This window comes from Suricata suricatta, chromosome 10, assembly GCF_006229205.1.
Source record: "Suricata suricatta isolate VVHF042 chromosome 10, meerkat_22Aug2017_6uvM2_HiC, whole genome shotgun sequence".
Lineage (NCBI taxonomy): Eukaryota > Metazoa > Chordata > Mammalia > Carnivora > Herpestidae > Suricata > Suricata suricatta.
In genome coordinates, this window is record NC_043709.1 from 38,081,549 (window position 1) to 38,105,865 (window position 24,317).

Below are 24,317 nucleotides of genomic sequence, written 5' to 3' on the forward strand. Positions count from 1 at the left end.
TTAGGGATTTTGAATGCGAATGATTTATAAAAACTTGAAGAACCATTTCCCTTTTCTTTCAAGGAAAGTTTATCTAAAATTAAAACTAAATTCCAAAAGACTATCTAAAATCTTTTGTTGTACTCTACTTTGTCACATTAATGTTCTACTTTCTTAAATAAAATTTAATGGAACTTGGAAATATTTGTTTTACTGTGATCTTATGATATGTTGCTTCTAAAAAAAAAAAGTATCATTAAGAATGGAATAGGGGTGCCTGGGTGGCTCAGTCGGTTGAGTGGCCGGCTTCGGCTCAGGTCATGATCTCACGGTTCATGGGTTCGAGCCCCGCATTGGGCTCTGTGCTGACAGCTAGCTCAGAGCCTGGGGCCTGCTTCGGATTCTGTGTCTCCCTCTCTCTCTGGCCCTCCCCTATTCCCACTGTCTCTCTCTGTCTCTCAAAAAAATAAATAAAGAACATTAAAAAAAAAAGAATGGAAGAGAGAATTGAAATCAACCAAGAAACTCAACACTTTTCATGACTGACCTCATCTGCCCTGAGGACAGACAATAAGGAGAGTGAGCTTCAACCAGATTTCAAAAAAATTTTATGAACCAGCATTTACTGGTAATGACTAAGTAGAGATCATTGTGGCAGGCTCTGGGGACTAGCATTCAAGGACCTATCATTAAGGTGGTAAGATGGCAAATGCTACTGTATGTGGTTATCTATATTTATGTTTTATATCTATACCCTAAATCCTTACTAAAGAACTACAAAGAAGATAGCAAATGGGTATAGAGATTAGTAAGGTTGCATGGAGGAATTTGCACTTACTCTGTACTTTTAAGATATAGGAGACATTAAAAATAGCAAAACCATTTAGCAGATGGGACATAGTCAGGAATCCTAAAATCTCTGTCATTGTCATTATAAAAAAAGAGGTATCATTTTGGCCATCACAACATTCCATGACTCATCTGGGGGCTGCAGAAGCCTGTTGTGTGGTGCTGACATCACACTGACAAAAACAATCTTTTGTTACCAAGCCACAGTTGCATTGTTCTTAGTAAGTGAGGAAAATGACCCAGGATTCCCAGTTGTCTCATGCAACCTGAATGCGTATGTGGAGTTTAGTTGAGACTACAGCTAGTTTCTCCTAGAGGCAAGGGACTGGATTAAGTATCTGGAGATCCTTCTTGCTGTGTAATTATTTTGTATCGATTTTAATTATCCACAAAGCATGAAACTGCTGAGAGCTCTGATTCCAAAGCCATGACCTAAATGTTCCAGGGTCCTACCCTTTTCCCTGTTAATTCAGTCTCCTGTCTTTACGGGACAATTAATGCTACAGATAAATCTTACCGTTTGGATTTAAGTTCTTTATTTTCCTTATTAAAACACAAATGCTACCTAAAGCTTTAAGTTTATAAGCTTACTTTATAAGTTCAAAAGGTGACTTTGATCCCCAGTGACTAGAAAAAGCAGACTATGAAAGCCACATTCTTTTAATAACTCATAGTCCACATTTACATTTAAATGAAATACCCTTTGAAATGCTTTCTTTTTACATGAACATAGTCAACAGATCATTTTATGAACTAGATTTAAAAATGCTGATGAAAAGTTTTAATCTGTGGCAGGAAATCCAGCAGTGCCATAAACCTAAGGTCTTTCCGGATTCACAGTGTCCTACATGTCACCTGGCAACTGCATGATGAATGCTCTCCTACAGCGGCAGATGTTTACACACAAAACCCTCTTATTCTACAAACCCTTGGAGGAACAAAGAAGAGCTTTAGCAGAATACTTTTCATTTTTAGTGATTCTTAAGCAAGGCATCCCTGATTTTGAGCAATTTTGAATCTGCTAATTGGTTTTGTCTTCATTAGGGTCTGCAAAAGCAACCTATGCACGAGCCACAAAAGACACAGCTGCTGTCATGATGTTACTGCAGCAAGTTACACTTCCTGGATGGCTTTGATTTATGCCTCTGGTCAAACCTGTCAGCTTATACAACACATTAAAAAGTAATTTTGAAATGAGTAAATCACAAATGAGGAGTCACAGGACTTTATAATATTTACCTTATTGATGAATTCTTTTTTCTATCATCTAGCAGGCTTGGGCTTGGCAAGCTTAGGTGTATGCGAGTCTGTGTGCACATTTTAGCCCCCTCCCTGGCCCCTACCTTTTTGCACCTGTGCAAATAGCTGGCGGATCATTATCTTAGACGATATGTCCACAGAAGTCAAAGGATAAAATACGTACTATAATAGCAATAAAACACTCCAGAAGTAAATCTGGCAAGCTGCTGCTAATTCATACTTTATGGTGAGATTTCCTTATCAGTTGGGCCACATTTCTCAATTTCTATTCCACTACTAGCTTTATCCTATTAAACCCAGAGGAAAGGTTGCATCTTCAGACATGGCTTAGTGAGTACTGACATGATTAGGATTTACTCCCCGATAGCTGTTTGAAGTTATATATTCTTTCAGTGTCCTATTTTCCTAGGAAAGATCAGTGTCAAAGGAAAAAGAAATGGAAAAGATTGGAAAGGAAGTGAGAAGAGGAAGACCTTAAGAATTCAGCTCTACAAGGATGGCAGAAGGAAACAAGTTAGAAAAACGCAAGCAAAAATAAGATGATTTTTAGCTTTTGCTATCATTCCTTAAAATATAATTCAAGGACTTACAGTTCTAAATCTTTACTTCTACTGTAACTGCCTCACACCTTCACATTCCCTCTCATGGTCAGCAGCACATTAAATAGCATAAAAATTATGATCTCAGGAATATCAGTCACACTTACTCTTCCCCAAGTAACTGGAAAACCAGACCTAATTATCTTGAACAGCATTAAAAAAAAACAGATATTGGAGCATTCTAGCTTTCCGAAAATTAAGAATTAGCTAGGTAGCTCTTCTTATCAACATTTTTATGAACTATTTTTTTTCCTGAACAATGTTTCAGCATTAGAGCATTACAAAGTCTTCCAAACTAAGGCTTTTTGTTTAAAAGATTCTGAAGGGAGTAAGAGAATTTATAATTATTGCTGTCTTCTTAACAAGATAGCATATAAACACTCCTTAATTGAAGTTTGAAAATAAGCTGCTGGTATAAGAATATGGCTACTCTACGTAAGTAATTGTTCGGCATGACTTAGCTTAATTTGTTTGTCTTCATATTATAACCATATCTCTTTTTCTAGGCATCATGATGGTTATGTTCAATGAAAGCACTAAAAAGTACTACTAATTGTATTTCTATAATAATTCCTTTCTAGGCAATTCTAATAATTTAAGCTATGCTTTCAGTTTTGTTACTAATATAAAATCTAATTTCTTTTCGAATTATAACATTTAAAGGTCATAAAGGCAGCCTCTCAAAAAATAAATAGGGGATAATAGTAAAGTATCAAAAGCATCATCACTATTTTTTCTCCCCTTTTCCATATTCAAAAAAAAATCACACCCAGAGGTCTACAAAGAACCTTAGGAAAAAAGTCCAAATTGTAATATGATTACAATATGATACATGGATGAAGTTGGCCTCCTTCAGCTTGACTAAACTTTAGACAGTCTTCTTCCTAACTCTAGGCCTTTGATGTCTCTTTTAGAGCATTTTGGGAAACTTGTAATTGTAAAATCATTCTCTGTTCCTTTGAGATGTAAATCTTTTTTAAAGCTTCTTACCAGTTCTACAACCTACAATTTTCTTCCTCAAAAACCTGGAAGCCATCTTTTTGAAATGTACTCACCAAGGAAGAAAATGCCCCTATCTTTGGATGCCTTGGTCCAAGTTATAAAACTATTTTTACATTGTCTTGAGCATATGAGAAAGTTTCTTCTTTCTGTAGGTAAAGCCAATTAGCAAACAGAGACCTCCGTCTGATCACTTAAAGTTCTCTTGCCCTTTGTTTCAGTGGACTGAAACAGATTGAGCTCTGGCCTCTCCTACTACAGTAGCCTTGAATCAAGGCTTCCGTACTTGTTTATGCAAAGTTGCAGCACTGGGTTATACTCAGGGAAAATTACTGTTCACATATACTAATAAATAATTTAAATTTATTATTTAGTGATGATGAAAGTTTGGCTTCTTTATAGGAAAAAATTTTAATTAAATATTTCACCTAATGCTACCTGTAAATACTCTCTCTCTCTCTCTCTCTCTCTCTCTCTCTCTCTGAGGCATATCTGCAAAGCCAATTCATAAGAATTATACTGAAATCTGTTTAAAAATGTAACATATAGGTAATAATTTAAGAAAGCTTAAAAAGACAAGGTCTAATTTTCCAATTTATATAATAATGAGATTACAAGTCATCATTTGAACTAGACTCCTTAGGGTTCAATTTCAAATCCACAGTTTACGGGTAACTACCAAACTTAAAGAAGTCTGAACAGGATATTTTCTAAGTAAATATTTGGTTGAAATTTTCCTTTTAAACTTTACATGTTTTGAAGACAAAACTTAAATTTCTCCTATCATTACCACTCTAAAAGAAGTGACTTAAAAATAAGTGACTTAAATGCAGGGGAATTTAATAATTGATATTTTTGCTTAGTTACTATTTATTTCAAAGAAAACCTGAGACTTTATACTTTGAATATTTTTTTGAGGCTACTGAAATACAGGTTTTTAGATAGCATGATCACTATAGGCCTTACTCCATATAGATAAATAACTAATGAGGAAGGTGGCTACAGTGGATCCTTTCAAATGACCTTACAGCAAATTTATGTATGTTCTTAGCTCTAACAATTTGTTATTCTAGGAAGGATTGCCTCTTTTTTGGTTTTAACTCACACAGATTTTTCTTAACTGCTATCTAAAAGCTCTCAATGGCAAATGACTAATTGAAACCAATACATAAAAGGATGTTAATCTTAGAAGTAATATCATGGGAGATTTCTTCCTCCCAACCACCTTAATGCTCAACATAAATAAAGAGCAATTAATCCCAAGTTATTATTTGCCAACCTGGACCCACACTTCAACTTCCATTCTTGTGTAATTTGCCTCCTCTTATGGACGGGTCCTAGTTCCGTTCCTTTACATAATATTTAGCCTCCCTTCTCATGAGTGGTGCTATTTTTTACTAAAGTAATAAACTTTAAGTTGCACAGAACTTGAGTCATACCTATGTTGTAGCTGCAAACTGCCTAATGGCAAAAACTTAAAAACCTATTGATTGAATAAAGGAGTCCATAAATCAGTTGAGACCCAATTTTTGCCTCAGAATCTTTTCAGCAGAGAATCTGCCTCAGACTTTAGACTAACCTTCTTGGGAGATGCAACCCGTGCCACTCAGGGAATAAGCTGTCTCTGACGTCATCACTAGAAGTCTAATTGCTCACCAGGTTGTCCTTCTGTTTAGACAGGTTCCAAATTATTTAGGCTTAGAACATACTATCCTTAGAACTTAATTTTAACTTTTATTAAGCTACTACTCATCTTTCATTGGAAATGGACACAATCAAATCTATACTTACTAGGGAAGGCATGATACCTATGGAGTATTAGCCAGAGTATGGTGCTTTGGGCTTTCAAACTTTAATTAACAACGTATAACATTTTCATATGACGTATAAGAATCCATCAAGTCAAGATGCTATTTACCTTTAGGGAATCTGAGGGTCATGCACCTGTTCCCTGTGCTTCTTGTCTCTAAAGAGAGGGTTGTGTGTTATCTTTATTACAAAGAGTATTGCCTTCTTTCTGTAGTAAATTTCAATGTATCTTTCCCAAAACAGCTCATATTTTTACAGCTCGTATTTTTTATCTATATATTTAATCTTAAGATTGTTCACATCAACATCTAGTTTGATAGAAAATGGGCAATTAATCTTTTTTGACTGGTTGACAGGCCTTCTCAATTCTAGATGCAAGATATAACTAATGGTTTTAATATCTCAGTTCGTGCTTCTTTAGATGACTCTTAGGTCTTTCACAAGTGGAATGAATTGGTACTGACTCTGGATTAGGAAGGCAAATTAGCAACACCACCAAAAAGTAACATATTAATATTGCTTTTACTCACCCTAGAGGATTGCTTGTCAGGATCAAACAAAATATTTTATATATTGTAAATTTTAACATATCTTTGCTGAGTAAAGAGATTTGAACAAATGTTCTTTCATTAGGGAGACCATGACCAATAAGACATACGAACTGCATTTTTTTTGTCTTTTTAAAAAAATAGTTTATTGTCAAATTGGTTTCCATACAAGAACTGCATTTCTTAAAAATAGATTATCCTCAGATTATTCTAATGAATTTCCCATTTCTAAGAAGAACTAACAAACCAGGCATTTCTTTTAAACGTCTAAATCTGGTGGGATTCCAAGTCATTTTTCTTTTATCTCTTAAAAAGGCAAAATGATATACTATAAAAATTTACCCTGTAGATTTATCACTAAGATCTGTATAGAAGCTTATGATATATATTCAGAAAGTATTAAACTACTCCTAAAATGAATAATCTCCAAGGGGTTCCAACATACAAAGTTGAGGATATTTGACTGTACTTTTTCAAATGGGATGGATTTAAGAGGTTGTATTGTTAAAGATACTACTACTCTATCCCATGGTCTGAACTTGACAAGTAGTTTAAGTTAGAAAGAAGTGGTACAGCAAGAAACAAGGCATTTAAATGCAATTTTTTGTGCTTGGCCTTTAGTTCTGGCTCTTACGTAGCTCAACATCTGAGGATTCATACTGCTGAGAAGCCTTATAAATGTAAGGAATGTGGAAAAGCCTTTTCTGTCTGTGGACAACTTATTGGACATCAGAGTGTTCATACTGGTGAGAAACCCTTTGAATGTAAGGAATGCGGCAAGACCTTTAGACTTAATTCCTTCCTTATAGAACATCAGAGAATACACACTGGTGAGAAACTTTTTAAACGTAAAAAATGTGGTAAGGCGTTTAGATACAGTTCAGCCCTTAAAGTACATGAGAGACCATATGGGTGTAAAACCCTAAGAATTTAAGGAATTTGGAAAATCCTTTGTGTATGGCTCAAATATATGCTAATGAAAAACTTGGATGTAAAAAAAAATCTCATAGACCTTCAGAAAATATTCTCATAGAAGACAAGACAGCAGCCATCATAGGCTCAGGAGTAAAACGTCCTTTGCAGTTTTTGACTGTTGGAAGAACTGGAAGAAGGTCAAAAAGGAGTAGGTGATGGCACAGTTAGCTGGGGTCTAGAAGATGATGAAGACATACACTTATGAGTTAGACAGGGGTGATAATTGGGCCCTCACGAACAATTTATGAAAACTGAATATACAGTCTTAAAATAGAAATGGACCTAAATACCCAGAAGCACCCCCCCTTGTAAGATTTCTAACAAAAATTAAGATGAATGGAGTTAATAGTTCCAATGGAGTGGTGGACTCAAGAGCCATATCAGTGCTAGCAAAATTGCAGAATTCAGATAGCATTGAAGTTGTCCTGCAAGAGCTTGTGCCTAAAGAAAACATGAAACTCTCTCACCCACCAGAAGGACAGTGTTACAGCAATTAAGTACTGGAAAGGAAGCTCCCATTCAAAGGCAGTTTATCTTAAAATACTCCACATGATATCAATTTTCTATTTAAAATATATAAGTTGAGCTATAACAAATCTAGTGTAACCACTATCCACGTAGTTGAACTTCTGGGATAAGTAAACAAACATTTAAAAAAATAAAAAAGGGTTTATACCTGTTCTTCCCAATCACAAAAAGTAGAAAAAGAAACTTCCAAATTTATTTTATGAGGCCAGCAATACCAAAACCAGATAAAGACACAACAAAGAAAACAAAAAGAAAAGATAATGCAAAACTGCATGCCAATATCTCTGATAAAGATGCAAAAATATACAACAATATTAGCAAGTCAAATGCAAGGATACATTAAAAGAATAATTTATTATGATCAAATAGGATTTATTTCAGGGATATGAGAGTGGTTCAATATTTGCAAATCAATCAATCAATCAATGTGATACATCGCATTAACAAGAGAATGGATAAAAACCATATGATCATCTCATAGATGGAAAATGCATCTGACAAAAAACAACATTCATTCATGATAAAAACTCTCAACAAAGTGGGGTTAGAGGGAACATTCCTCAACATATCAAAGGACGTATGAAAAACTCACAGCTAACATCATACTCAGTGGTGAAAAAATGAGAGCTTTTCCCCTAAAATCAGGAATAAGACAAGAATATCCACTCTTACCACTTTACTCAACATAGTATTACTTGACGCTCCACCCATAGCAATAAAAAATAATAAGCAACAAAACACATCCAAATTAACAAGAAGGAAATAGTTACAGATGACATACTATATGTAGAAAATTCTAAAGACTCCACCAAAAAACTACTAGAACTGATAAATGAATTCAGTAATGTTGCAGGATTCAAAATTAATATACAGAAATCTGCATTTTTATACACTAATAATGAAGTAGCAGAAAGAAAAAGAAAACAATTCCATTTATAAGTGCACACACACACATACACACACTCAAAACCTAGGAATAAACACAACCGAAGAAGGCCTATATTCTGAAAGCCATAAAACATTGATGAGAAAATTAAATATGGCACAAACAAATGGAGAGATAGTCCATGCTTGTGGTTCGGAAGAATTAACATTATTAAAATGTCTTACATTACCCAAAGCTACAGATTCAATACAATCTCTATCAAAATACCAGCAGCATTTTTCACAGAACTAGAACAAATCATCCTAAAATCTGTATAGAACCAAAAAAGACAAAAGTCAAAGCAATTTTGAAAAAAAACAAACAAAGATGGAGGTGTCATAATCCCAGATTTCAGAGTATACTACAATGCTATAGTAACAAAAACACAATGGTTCTGAAACAAAGACAGACACACAGAACAATAGGACAGAATACAAACCCCAGAAATAAACCCAGGCTTATGTGGTCAATTAATTTATGACAAAATTGGCAAGAGTATACAATGAGGAAAAGACGATTCTTTTTTTTAGTTAAAAAAAAAACTACTGGAAAAACTGGACAGCTACAGGCAAAAGAATGAAACTAGACCACTTTCTTACACCATAAAGACATAAAAGCATTAAACTAGAAAAAATAGGCATTAATTTCTTTGACACTGGCCTTAGCAACATTTTTCTATGTCTCCTCAGACATGGGAAATAAAAGCAAAAAAAAATTTTTGCATAATGAAGGGAATCATCAACAAAATGAAAAGGCAACCTAGTGAATGGGAGAGACTCTTTTCAAATGCTATATCCAATAAGGGGCTAATATCTGAAATATATAAGGAACTTATAAAACAATACCAAAAAACAAATAATCTGATTAAAATGGGCAGAATAGACATTTTTCCAAAAAAGGCATACTCATAGCCAACATATCATGAGGAGATGTTCAACACAAATGTCGAGAAGATGCAAATCAAAACTACAATGAGATATCACCCTACACCTTTCAGAATGGCTAGAATGAAAAAGACAAGAAATAATAAGGGTTGGTGAGGATGTAGAGAAAAAAAAACACCCTTTTACACATTGGTGGGAATATAAATTGATACAAACACTGTAGAAAACAGTATGGAGGTTCCTGAAAATCTAAAGATAGAAATAACATATAATCAGTAATTCCAATACTGGGTGTTTACTCAAAGAAAACAAAACCACTAAACAACAAAACAAAACTATGCACCAATTTATTGCAGCATTATTTTCAATAGCCAAAATATGGAAACAACCCAAGTGTCCATGGATAAGTAAATGGATAAAGATGTGGTATATATACAATAGAATATTAGCCATAAAAAAGCATGAGATCTTGTCATTTGTGACTACATGGATGAACCAAGAATGAATTATACTAAGTGAAATAAGGCAGAGTAAGAAAAATATTATATGATATTTATATATCATATAATATCAAGTATATGCAAACTCAAAGAAAACAAAGAAAAAAGAAACTTCTTAATTACAGAGAACAAAGGTGATTAAAAGTACACTTATCTTGATGAGCACTGAGTAATATACAGAATAGTTAAATCAATATGTTGTACACCTGAAACTAATATAACATTGTATGTTAATTCCAATATAAAAAGTGTACATATATAACTACCAAGTGTATCTTGCAATCTGAAGCTTGTAAAGTACTTCTTCATATTCATACATAGCAACCTTTAAACTTGGCAATTTTGTTATCAGTCATATTTTATACACAAGAATACTGAGGCTCAGAAGAAATAAATGACGCCTGTGAAGTCACATGGCTAGACAGTTGCCATGTTTTGACTATAAATTCTATGACTTTATCACATCAGCTTATTTTTCTATAAAATTTATCTTTTGAAAAATTATCTTTCTTAATCAGACAAGTGATAACTGCTAATTAATAATCATTCAAACACTACAGAATTATTAAAAAAGAAAGTACAACTAATGAATAAAAATTATACCTTCCCCCAAATTATTGCTATTAGTAACTTTTTGTGTATTTATTCAGTTTTCTTTTATTATTTTAGACATGGGACAAAGTGTATATAATTTTCTGCAATGCTATGTTTTTGTTTTGTTTTGTTTTTAGTTAACAGCCTTGAGTTCCATCTTAAAACTACCTTGTAACGATCAGATACTTGAATTATGTTTAGAATAGAACTGGATTAGAGCTAGGTTGGGAGAGGGTACCAAACGGTCACTCTCTTTTTGGCCCCCTTTGTGGGCATAGAAGATAATGTCACATTCAAGCTATAATCTTCAGATCATGGAAAGATCGACTAGAACTATTATGGTAAAATAACACCAGATTTTTTGACAGAATCGAACTGAAAATATTGTGTTTTATTATCCTTCCTGAAATACAGGACATAATATAAGCTTTAAAGGTTTCTGACATAAGTCTTGGTTTTATATTGGGTTCCTCATTATTGCTATTATTAGTATCTGATCTTTAACTTTATCCACATTATTTGTAATTTATTCTTTTCCGATACACGAGTTTTTATCTTATTTTTAAACTTTCTTTTTTTATGTTTATTTTTGAGAGAGAGAGAATGAACAAACATGGAAGGAACAGAGAGAGAGAGACTCTCAAGCAGTCAGTGTGAGACATCATGACCTGAACTGAACTTGGAAGCATAAATGACTGAGCCACCCAGGTGCCCCTCTGCTTATACAGGAAATTTTAGATTAAAACTATTCACATTTCTGGATAATCACAAGAAAAATTAGTATATTCTTTGTTTTCAAAATGGATGCATATGCTAGATTAGGACAATCCTTGTTAGATACCACAAATGTAATTAGATTCAAGATTCAGAATGTATAAGAAATTACTATGTATTTTAGCATAATAATCAATGAGAACATGACCTGACTTAGGACATTGTCAGATTTCCTGAGATGTCCTCTTTGTTGTAACGTTTCTATCTCCCAAATTCTGAATTTTTAATGTTTGGGGTTTTCTTTGGGTTTGTTTGTTTTTTTTTTTTTTTTGCTTTTTAAAAATAAAATGAAACCATAAACTTTTCTAAGTTCATCATTTTTCTCTGACCTTTATTTTTTTAAGCTGCATTGAGTAGTGGATTATAATTTATTTGATCCCAGGGCAAAAAAGCATAGAAATAAATATAAAAACATCTATATTCTTCAACTGTACCACCTTTTAGAAATGATTAAATGCAGCAGTAATGCATTATGCCCAAAGATAAACCATCGTATGATATATACTATGTAATTTATTCCTTGCTGAGCATGAGTCAAATATTTATGTTTTAAAATGGAGTATCAAATGGCTCTTCTAGTAGTTACTAATGAGGTCAGCTGAGAGAAAATGCCCAATATTCTTTTTATTGCTGTTTATAAATTACCTCTTTCAAAGCTATACTTTACCCATTCTTATAATAGCAGATTTAAAAAAAAAATTGTGCCAATTAGTATTTACTTCAAGTTCAAGGGCCCACTTTTAAGTCTCACTGGGGAAAACTGGAGAAAAATATTGAAAAGTAAGATATCAAGGAATTCTATATATATTTTTAGTAGACGGACAAAAGAGCATTGGGAGAAATAAATAAAAATGCACACAGAAGCATTTTTAGGGGTATGCTGTGCTATAGATGCTTGGCCGGAGGCTATGAGTGCTTTTTCCTAATGATAATGACAAAATCAGGTGAGAGAAAAGAAAGCTTTTGTAGCGATGTAGGCCTAGTGAGTTTCCTGATATCTATTGGAACTCTTATTGCAATGAAAGTGGAAAAGCTAATAAATGTGGGTTGTTGTTTTTTTTGCCATGCTAACAATTTCATTTGTAGAAGGAAAAGAAAGTTAAGATAATTTCTCAATACATAATTGAGACCAAGAAAGAGGACTAAACATTCGCTAGTTAGAAACCTATTCTAGATATTTAGTCATAATCCCACAGATGGTAGCTTCACCCCGTATTCTAGATATTTAGAAAGGTATTTTATTATTTTAAAAAAATTTTTTTAAATATAACACAATTTATTTTTTTAACATATGCAATTATTTTCCATCATTTACAATACAATGGTTACAATGACACTCCAAACAGAAAAGCAAAGTAAAAAATCAAAACCCCCACTTCTATTTCATGTAATTAGGCTTATACAGAAATTAGAAGGTTAAGTAACAACTAGTTAATCACCTAATTTCGCAGCTATCTGAAGTGGCAATCTTTATATAGCAGCTTATCTATGATACATTCAAGATACATGATACAATTTATTACTTGCCCATAAGCTACAACACAGCCTGCTTAATACCTTTCCTTAAGTTCCACCTCTATACTACAGTATACTTGAGGTCCATGCAAAAAAGTAGCTACCTTTTATATAGGAAATGGATGATTAAGTCTTTGGTGTTGTAAAAGCAACTTCAATTAAACATTACCACCCCCACCACCAAAAAAAGAAGAGGAAAAAAAAAGTAACGAAAATAATAGGGGGAAAACCCAAGACACACTTCCTAGGGGGGAAAAAACTCAGCATGTAATTTCTGTCCTTGATGGAATGTATTAAATAAGCATGCAGTATTTAATACATAATAGCAGAATATTTACTATTGAAGCTTGAAAAGTTCTTTGTGTGCAATCTTTCATTTATGCATGTGAGAGGGTTTTCTTTTTTTTAATATTTTTACATTGTAGTACTTGTTTTGCTTGTTGGTGGTGTTTGCTTATTTAAGAAAGGTATTTTAGAAGGACTAAGAAAATTCAGGCATGATCTCATGGTCACACATCAAGAATGGGACATATCCCAATAGAGGAGAGATAAAAAAGATGAAAACTTATGACCCACTCTAGTTCCACAATAAAATTTACAGCTAAATTGCTTAGAACATTGAGCCCAATTTATCATGGAAATAACCTTACATAAAAATTGGGGTTCCAAAAGCATCCCACTGAAATCTTGAAGTGCAGTAGGCAGCTGAACCCCAAAGGCTAATTTAACCCAAAGGTGATAATAGTTGGAAGTTCTTCTTTAGCAGCAATGACAGAGGGGGACATATATAGGATGCATGAGTGGTTGGGAAAGAAAGAAATCTTCGGGGGGGCGGGGTGCAGGGAAATGAGGGGCCTTGGAAACCACGCCACAGCATAGAGAAAGACGTGAGTCCTGAAGGCCTGGTGTATGTACCTCATTTGGAAGACAAGACCTACAATGTGGAAACTGGGTATGAAACAAGCAGGACGCAGCTGTGTATTGCTTTAAGAAAATCTCTAGTGAAACTGTAGATAAGGTAGAAATGCTTATTTATATATCTGTGCTACAGGAGAGTATGTTAAATTTTTCTCTTCAAATTAAGGTATGACATTTACTAAAAATGTATTAGAACTAACATTTTACCTGTGTGCAACTTGTAATTTAATTTAACAACCCTAAGTTCCCACTGCTATTAAGATATGGACAAGGAAATATGTTTTTGTACACTATCAAGATAGAGAAAGTATATTTAAAAGTAACCGTCTTAGGGAGACAATCATATTCCTGATGCCTACATGGTTATTACAGTTTTGGGCTTGATATAGCATCTCTGTTTACTTCCCATAAATGTTTAAGATTCATAGTTGTTTTTGTCATTTATGAATTCCCTATAAGTATGTTTCCTTGTTTCTTCCATTGCGTAGTTATAAAGTCACAGTAAAATTAAATGTTTTAAAATTTTTTATGAAATGTAATTTTTGTGTGACCATAAAACATATATATATTCATCCAGTGGAAGAACTACTTAATTTGATCCAGAATTTTTATTGCAAATGTTTACTCATGAGAAGAATCTGTTCTGTAAAATATTTATCAAATATTATTAGCAAAGTATACACAAAAGAATGACTACTTTAAATAATGCTTAGAATTCATGAGGAAAATGCAGCAATATTAGATGCTTCCAGAAACAAAGCTTTTTCTTAAGAGAAATGCATTAAAATAAAAGTGATTCTAATGACATAATGCTTCCTCCTCCCATCCTTTTGTAGAGCATGACCTCATCTAGAAGCCTTATCACTCATAATTAGTTAAGCATGTAATCCGCTCATTTCTTCAGACATGCCTCAGGACTCTTTATTTGTTTCACTCTGACTAACAATTATAACCTTCATACAGAATTACAACTAGTTTCTTCACATTTAAGGCACCACTGAAATGAGGTCTGACTCTGCAATATTATGTACATTACTCCAGCAATAACATTAGGCTTATCCCATATGCAATAACTATATTCTACTTTTAAAGAAATAAAACAGGCCAGTAATTCTTAATTAGGAAACTAAAGACAATAGTGTTTTGTGATCAATTGTGACAAGGGTACACATAACTTATTACTACTAAGGTTTCAAATACCACAGATTGAGAAGCATTTTATTCACATATTTCCATTCCAATTTGGTTTCATAGATGAGAGGAAATGGTATGAAACATTAATATAGGTAAATCACTATCATCAAATGAGTATCTAGATCAGACTTTGGGAGATTTAAAAATAGTGTGAAAAGTCTAAATATTTATAATCTTATTTACTCCTCTAAACAGTTCTATGAAAAAAAAGGTGAAAGGAATAACACTTCTTAGCAAAATGGTACAGTTTTGACTTTAGGAAATTTGTAATGTTTCATTTACTTAAAACAAAAGAAAACATACAAGACTGGGGGGTTAAAAAAAAAAAAGCAAATGTAGAAATTTTTAAAAACATTAAAAGAGATACAGTTTCAACGAATAATAGCCACACTGCGTGTGGGGGCAGATGGGAGATTTCACGTAATTTCTATGTTATTAGGACTACAGATCCTCAGTCTGAAGACACAAAGAATTCTAAATATTTTCTCAGATCCATGGGTTAATAATTTTGAAACTATTTTGTCTGTATTCTAGGCATGAACAAATAAATATGTTGCGGATAACAGGAGTAGGTTTTACACTGTCAGAGAGAGTTGCAAATATGGGAAAAGAGGAAAAGAGCATCAACTCCATGGTATTGGTTGGAATTAGAGATATAAATTTAACTATGGCTTTAAGATACAGAAATATATAGATAAGTAATTACAATATAAAAATATACTGAGATATGGGTGTATGCACCACATCTACATTATGAGAATATGGGTAATTTCCTACTTCTGTATACTTAGAAGGCCTAAACACAATGACATCCAGTACCTGGCCCCAAGATCCTTATTTTCAAAATACAACACTTTCAAAAAGAAATCTAAAAGAACAAAAGAAATCTAGGCATTTTGAGGAAAATGCTAATTCCAAGCTAGTCAGGGAAAGTAAAAAATGAGTCTGAAACTCCTCTTACGCCAGAAATTAGGAATGTACTCAAATAATAATGGAATCATTTCATAAAACTATAGGGGCCAGCTTGCAAAGACTCTCTCTGTTCAAATCTGGACAAGGAGAGCATCAAAAGAAAAAGAAAAGAATTATAAGCTCATCTAGCAAACATCTTCCTGGTAGACAGTATCTTAACAGAGTGATCAAAGTTAACATCACACTAATGGGACAAATGGACATTATGTACCTCTTGATATGATGCACCACAAAGGACATAGCATCACTCTGTTGTTACTACCATCACTTTATTGTTCATGCACTTTCCTAATCAAAGTGCACAAAATAAATCTAATCATAAGGAAACATTGAACAAATCTAAATTGAGAGGAAGCCTGCAAACTGGCCAATGTCATTTTAAAAATGTCTAAGTCATGAAATGCAAATTAAGATTGAAGAATTGTTTCAGAATAAGAGACTAAAGAGACATGAAAATTAAATGCAAAGCATAAGGTGTTATTTGCTTGGATATAAAAGACATTATTGGGACAAGTGCTGAAATCTGAATAAGGTCTGTAGATGAGATAATGGTATTATGACTCGTAAATGTTAATTTCCTGATCTGTGGAAGATAATACCTTTATTTTTAGGAAATATACACCTAAGAATTTTGTAAAGAAAAAGGAAATCATGCCAGCATTGTACTCTTAAATGGTTCAGGGAAATAATCATACACACACACACACACACACACACACACACACACACACGGAATTAACCTTGGAAGGTTACAAATAAAGTGTACTCAGGAATTGTTTATACTGTTCTAAACTCTTAGCCACTTTGTTCTGTAGGGAGAGCATCACACATATGTGCTGTTTTCATATACGCCAAAGAAGAAAAAGCATGAGAAGGAATGATCTAAGACCTAAAACTGTTCATTAAGTTCCCACTATGTGACTGCTAGCCACATGTAGCTATTTTATATAAATTCAAATTACTAAAACTAAGAAGTTTGTTCTTCAGTCACACTAGCACTTATCAAGTGCTCAAAGTCAAATGTGTCTACTGGCACTATATTGAACAGTACAGATAGAGAATGATTCCTTCATCTTAAAATGATCTACTTGACTGTGATGGCCTAGAATCTAGACTATTATGATATTTAAAAGGATGCTTCTTACATCCATCCACAATTATATGCAGGGAGAAAATCCCCACATTCCACATTACCTGGGGAGCATATGCTGTGCTGGTTATGACTATTTAAAATTCTGGAGACTATCTGCACCCTGCCAGTCTGGGATCAAGTCCAGGCTCTAAAACTTACTAGCTGTGAATCCTTGGCAAAGGACTTTACAATTATTTTTTAGATTTCCTCATCTAGAAAAGAGAGATAGTAATAGCACCTACTTAATGGGGTTGTGTGAGGATTAAAAGAGTTTAGTAAAGAACAGAAAAAATAACACTCCTCTATAACTCAAAGGAAATGTTCTAAGACAAGTTGGGAACAGAGTTAATGATTTCTTCTGTGTAAAATAAGTATTTTATATCCATTACATTCTTACTTAGAAAGATAATCAAGCACCAGCATGATTGAATTTAATGACTTTTAAGGTCTTTCTCAATACAGAGACTGTAATTCCATGATATTAAGACCATTGTCATTCTGCCTTAGAAATAGCTTTAAAATTATTATTTATAATTTTAAAGGTTGTTAACATAGATCCCTCAATATGGTCCAAGAAAATTACTTTATTTCCATTTTACAAATAAATATGCTTACATTCTAAGATGTTAATTACTTGCCCAAAGCTAAGGAATCAGCAAGGGGCAAAGCCTAGGACTGAAGATGGGTCTTACAATTCCAAGTCTTTTATGCTTTATCATTCCCTTAGTTATGCATGTACTATAAATTTGGACAATGTATGGACTTACTGGAACAATGGTGCTGAATATGGCTCCTATGTCTCCTCTTTCAGTATAAGCTCAAGATCCGAGTTCAAGATCTCCAAACTGATCACCGAAGCTCATACACAGTGCAGAGAATCGTATTTGATTTGGGATTGCATAGAGACAAGTCACCTCAGTCACCTGTAAATACTTAGGTGTGGGGCACCTGAGTGGCTCAGTCAGCTAAGCATCTTAGTCTTGCTTTCACCTCAGGTCAATTATCTTATGGTTCATGTGTTCAAGCCCCACAGTGGGCTCTCTGCTGTCAGCATAGAGCCTGATTTAGATCCTCTGTCCCTCTTTCTCTCTGCCCCTCCCACACGTGTTCTCTGTCTCTCTTAAAAATAAGCAAACATTAAAAAAGTAATTATAAAAAAAGAGAAATATTTAGGTATAACTTTTCGATACAAGATAAAATATATTGAAACTCCTGTAGTGATGGTGAAGGATATTTTGATTTGAAAACATTATCTATTATTTCCGCTTAGACCTAAATAGCTTCAGTACAAAGACATGTAAAAAAAGTTTTCTTTGCTTATTTACAAAATTCATGCATTATTTATTAAATTTTATACCTGATTCTCACCATCTTTTATCATTCTTGACCTATGTCTCTGCAACATTTTGTTATTCAAGCCATACAGTACAAATACCAAACAAAATTTGTAAATGACATTGTTAATAATATCAATGGTTCCATGTAAACATATAAGGCTATTAAAATATTTCCATTTTGTGGATGAGACAACTGAAACCTTAGAAAGCCTGTTATAAAGTTAGGAATAGGTAATTTGAAAACAGGTATGTTTGACCAGTTTCTACTTTTTAACCATCCTGCATGCTAACATCTATTTATTATAGAATATTAGGAAAATATGATAATGTTATAAAGGATAAAATTACTTATAATCACACTGTATAACAACTCTATTGGGCATTTTTGTTTACTTTTGATCTTATTTAGTGGTCATCATAGTCTTACATATTTTGGAAGTTATATTGCTAAATAAAATGAATGTCTTAACCTCCCAAAATGGATGAATCACGGGGGAAAAACCTGTATTATGTACTCCTGGTACAGGAATTGAAAGTATACACTCTACATCAGACAGAAAATGACAAATGTCATATTATTTCACTTAAATGTGGAAGCTAAAAAACAAAACAATCAAAACACACACAAAAGCATAAACAGACCCATAAATATGGAGAATGAACTGATGGTTGCCAGAAGGACGAGGATGGGGGAATAGACAAAAAGGCATGAAGGGAAGGAGGAGATACAGGCTTCCAGTAATAGAATAAGTCAGGGGATGAAAGGTACACCACAGGGAATATAGTCATTGTAATTCTAATAGCATTGTATGGTGACAGCCAATAACTACACTTGTCCTGAGCACAGCATCACATATAGAGTTGTTGAATCACTGTTGTGCACCTAAACTAATGTAACTTTGTGTTTTAACTATACATCAATAAAATATACATAGATATATAGAGAGAGACTCTAGAGTCAAATATTTCAAGATTGGATCTTACTACTTTATACATTGCATGACCTTAAACAAATTAGCTGATCTAAGTTTCAATATTTGAATCACTAAAGCTTCATTATTATTACCATCATATTACACAATCTTGAATGAGACAATATACGTAAAAGCAAATTCAGGGAAAACAGGAAGGGAAAAGAAAGGAATTAATTTCCACTGAAAACATCACAGAAAGATTTGAACTGCCAGTTGAGACTTAATTTATCTACATAATAATAAGAACTATTAAAGGGCTCTTTCCCCTGTCCCTCAATTAAAAATATTATTCTCAATGTGGTTATTGATCATAGCCAGAAGCCAATAAGATTTGAGAGTAACTAAAGTATCCATCAATGGATGAATGGAAAAGAAAATGTAGCATACATATACAATGGAATATTACTCAGCCATAATAAAGGAAGGAGATTGTGCCATTTGCAACAGCATGGATGGAGCTAGTGGATATAATACTAAGTAAAATAAGTCAGACTGGGAAAAGAAAAATCCTATGATTTTACTAATATGTGTAATTTAAGAAATAAAACAAAAGGGTACCTGGGTGGTTCAGTTGGTTAAAAGTCTAACTCTTGATTTCATCTCATGTCATGATCTCATGGTTCATAAGATCAAGCCCAGTGTTGGGGTCTGCCATGACAGTGTGGAGCCTGCTTGGGATTCTCTCTCTCCCTCTCTTTCTGCCCCTCTCCCACTCATGTTCTAGCTCTCAAAATAAATAAATAAACATTTAAAAATAAAGAAATGAAATAAAACAATGAACAATACACAAAAAAGAAACGAAAACCAAACTCTTGAATACAGAAAACAAATCAGTGGTTATCAGACAGGAGGTTGATGGGAGATGCCTGAAAAAGATAAAAGGAATTAAATGTACCCATATCTTGATAAGCACTGAGTAATGTACAGAACTATTAAATCATTATACTGTATACTTGAAACTCATAGAACACTAAATTATACTTCAATTCAAAAATATCCTCAATGTGGTTATGGGAGGGTTTTCTTGTGAACTGAACACTCAATTGCTTCTTTTAAAAAATTTTTTTTAATTTTAAAAAATTTTTTAATGTTTTATTTATTTTTGATACAGAGAGAGACAGAGCATGAGAGGGGGAGGGGCAGAGAGAGAAGGAGACACAGAACCGGAAGCAGGCTCCAGGCTCTGAGCTGGCTGTCAGCACAGAGCCTGACGTGGGGCTCGAACCCACACTGTGAGACAATGACCTGAGCCGAAGTCGGAGGCTTAACCGACTGAGCCACCCAGGCGCCCCCTCAATTGCTTCTTGAATCTGTATTAATGTAATCTCAGTGTTTTAAAGCCATTCCAATATCTCTCATCATACATTCATCTATGACATATCATGTAGTTATCTGTGATGTGTATACTCTTTTCATTTCCATTTGTTGAGTATCATCTTTTAGCTCAGTGCCAGATACTCCTACTATATCTTTCTCTGTGACCTTGTGAAACATCTTACAAAAGTATAGGGATATTATGGTTTTACTAGTAAGAAGTTGTTACTGCATTACTAGCCTAATTTTGGATTTCTATGACTATAATTTAGTTTACATTTTCAAGTCTATTAATTTAAAAAAAGGCAGAGTCCTACCTATCACTCAAAACTAAAAATGTTTATATATTTTTAAATTTGAGTTTTGTCAGTTAGTTTAGGAATTCACTTTCCCTTAGTAAAAAAAAAAAAAAAAAAAAACCTAATGTCATAGCTCTCTTGAGCAGCAACCATTCAGATGACACTCTACAATACATTGATACTACTACTATCTGGTGTCCAAGGCTGACAGTGTATGTATAAATCAGTTTATGTATTGATCTTCAGGAGAATGCATTTCTATTATGCCTGAAACACATAAATACAAAATACACATTACTGAAATGTTCCAGAGTCAGAAAAATTGTGGCAAGCAAATTAGATTTTGTTGTACAGATAAAAAATCTACTTTAAAGATCTTACTTAAGGATGTTAAGAATCTCTAGAGAAATATTAACACAATATTTTACCAACCTATTCCAAGTTTTGATTTACAAAACATGTGTCCTGACTTAGCCTTCAATACTCTTTCTTTGAATGGAGGTAATAAAAATTTCAAAATAGAAGATGTGTCTCTACCTGATGCCAAAAGAAGCAGAGAATAGTCATGCAGGGCCCTGGAAAGTTGGGCACAGACATATGCTGTGTGTGATGGGCCAAAAATATACAACATTCCACCTTGGACTTTTGTATCTCCACGTGGGGTAAAGATGTAAGGAGAGTCAATGATTGTTCCAGGGATGGGAGCAGAGGTGGCAAGTGACAATACATTGGCAAAGGCATCAGTGAAAGAATTCCAAGCAGACTAGCTAGCCCCTTATTTTGCCTGACTCTGCTCTGTATTTGGCTATCCTGGCTTCCCTTGGTAACCTGCCTCCCTTGGCATTTTTCTCAATTTTACTTTTATACCTGTCATAATCGTTTAACTTTCTGATGATATACTCTTATTCTAAAGACCATAACTTTATTCCTATGCTAACATAACATATATAAACATGAAATCAGATATTACAATAGTATGTCACCAGTAACTCCAATACCTAGCAATAAATCCTTCAAAATTATGGTTTATAATCTTTTATTTTTCCTTCTGTCTCTGCATCTCAGTCTCAATTGTTATATCTATCTCCAAATACATCATTTATGTATTTTAACAATGAGATACCACTAATCATACTACTTTGAAATTTTTGTTTAGTATCATCAGTATTTTATAAAAATCTTGAAGATTTTTCTTAAAATTTTTAATGTTTTTTTAAATTTATTTTTGAGAGACAGAGAGAGACAGCGTGAGCAGGGGAAGGTCAGAGAGAGAGGGAGACACAGAATCTGAAACAGGCTCCAGGCCCTGAGCTAGCTGCCAGCACTGAGCCTGATGCGGGGCTCGATCCCACGAACCATGACCTCATGACCTGAGCTAAAGCTGGACACTTAACCGACTGAGCCACCCAGGTGCCCCTGAAGATTTTTCTTTACTTTCACCATATATAAATGCATAACATTTTCTTTTATGGAAGCACTATAATTACTACTGTAATTGTTGGACACTTAGACAGTACCTTTTCTTCTCCCAATTTTAAATAATTCTATGAAGACTACCTTTTGTATAAATTTGGGCCCACCTGGTCTCTCTCTCTATTGCTTTGTTTGTGTCTAGTTGGTACTCTGATGAGTAAGACTACATGAAGAATGCATCTGCAATGAGGATCATTTGCACTATTTAGGAGACCACAGTCGTCTAGCCAATACACCCTTGTTCATACTTACCAAGAGTCATCTCTCCCTAGCTTGAAAAATGACCAAAATGTAATCTGCTCCTGTGTCCTGTGGCAGCCCTTTCATCTGAGTCTGTAGCTCTCAATACGCTCAGTCAACGCTGCCCTGGTATAGCTTCCCAGAAAATCAAACTGTGCACGCGTGCTACATCCCCTGCGTAGCCACAGGTAGATGAAGACTTGTCAGGCAACCTGCCTGACATGGAGACTAGCAACGCACTTGACTCTTCTCACATCAATGGTCTCTTCCCTTGATGAATCAAGCCCACTCAGAGCATGTATGATGCAGTCTTATTTAAGAAAAAAAAATCTATGTTATCATTACCTGAACATTTGAGTGAAACTGTTTTATATAGGATTTGAGATGAGGGTACTTAAAACTTTAATGAAAGACTAAAAGTCTCTTGACAATGTATGGCTTTAAAACTTTCTAAAAGATTGTTCAATGTCATATATGAGTTTTTAAGATTTAACAAAATATTGTTGTTCTTATTCTATCCAACAACCAATACTTATGTTTTATCTCATGCCCAAAGTTCTATTTGACTTTAAATAGAATATGAATTTTAAATTGAATGAATTTTAAATTTTAAGTTGATAGGAACACTTTGAAGCTATCTTAAAAGCAAATCTGATCAGGTGAGTATGCTCATGTGTGGCTAGGTGGTGAGGGCTATTAATGGAAATATAATCTCAAAACTAAGGTCAGTGTGGATCCTACTTTATTTTGTTACATTCAAACTAGTGCCAGTTTCCTTCACTCAACTCTGGGTACATACACCAACTGGGATACAGTTGAAGACAGAATGGTAAGGAAACCAAAGCTATGAGTCATGAAAAACTGCCTCGAGCAATGATGTAAGAGTATGAATATAACCATCCGCAAATACTTGCAAGGCTGTTGTGTAGAATAAGATTCGTTCTGCGTAGCCACAGGAATTGAGCTATCGATGGAGATATTAAAAAAAATTCAACCCAATATAGGAAAGGTCTTTCTAATAAAGCACAGGGTCAGTTGTAGCTGCTGTCAGAATTTATACTAAGACTGAACAGAAAAGTGAATATTTCTTGAGAAGAAATGCACTAGCAGAACAGCACTAAATACCATGCTTTCATAAATATTAAACCCAGAGACTTAGACAGATAATAAAGTTCTAGATGGAATTAAAAAGGGGTCTTCATTGTCCCAGTGGGTACAACAAAACAAGGTGCTACTAATAAATATAAAATACGTTGCTCATTTTCTATATACATTAGTAGAGAAGGAAAACTGTGTAATTCAAGAGAACAGATCAACAAATAAGCAATAAACTAAATATATTTAGTATCCAATAAACAAAAATGGATTTAGCTAGATTGAACTTTGGAATTAAAAAGAGAAATGTCATCAAGTGCATGTTAATTTCAAGAAACAATCTGAGTATTCCTTACTAAAAATAATTTTTAATGACTTTGTGTGCAATAACCTTATTATCATTTACTTCCCATAACAATGTTGGTCTTACCAGAATTCAATTTAACAGAATACCATACATTTGGGTAGGTAATATATTCAGACATTTCAATAAAATTAAATAAAAGAAAACTCCTGGCTTAACAGATGGGTCCCATACATAATTTCAAAACTTGTCTGGCTGGCTCAGCTAGAAAGCAGAGATACTTTACGTATACAAAATCAACAACTAAAACCTGATTCTTGCATTATG

At 33.8% G+C, this 24,317-nt stretch overlaps 1 protein-coding gene and 1 pseudogene across 2 annotated transcripts in view; one reads left to right on the top strand and one right to left on the bottom strand.

Annotated features, from left to right (window-relative positions):
* SYT1 (synaptotagmin 1) overlaps nt 1-24,317 on the bottom strand; it is a 533,656-nt gene that overhangs the window by 453,760 nt on the left and 55,579 nt on the right. The gene's annotated exons all lie outside the window — the stretch shown is intronic.
* LOC115305118 lies at nt 7,001-7,515 on the top strand (annotated as a pseudogene).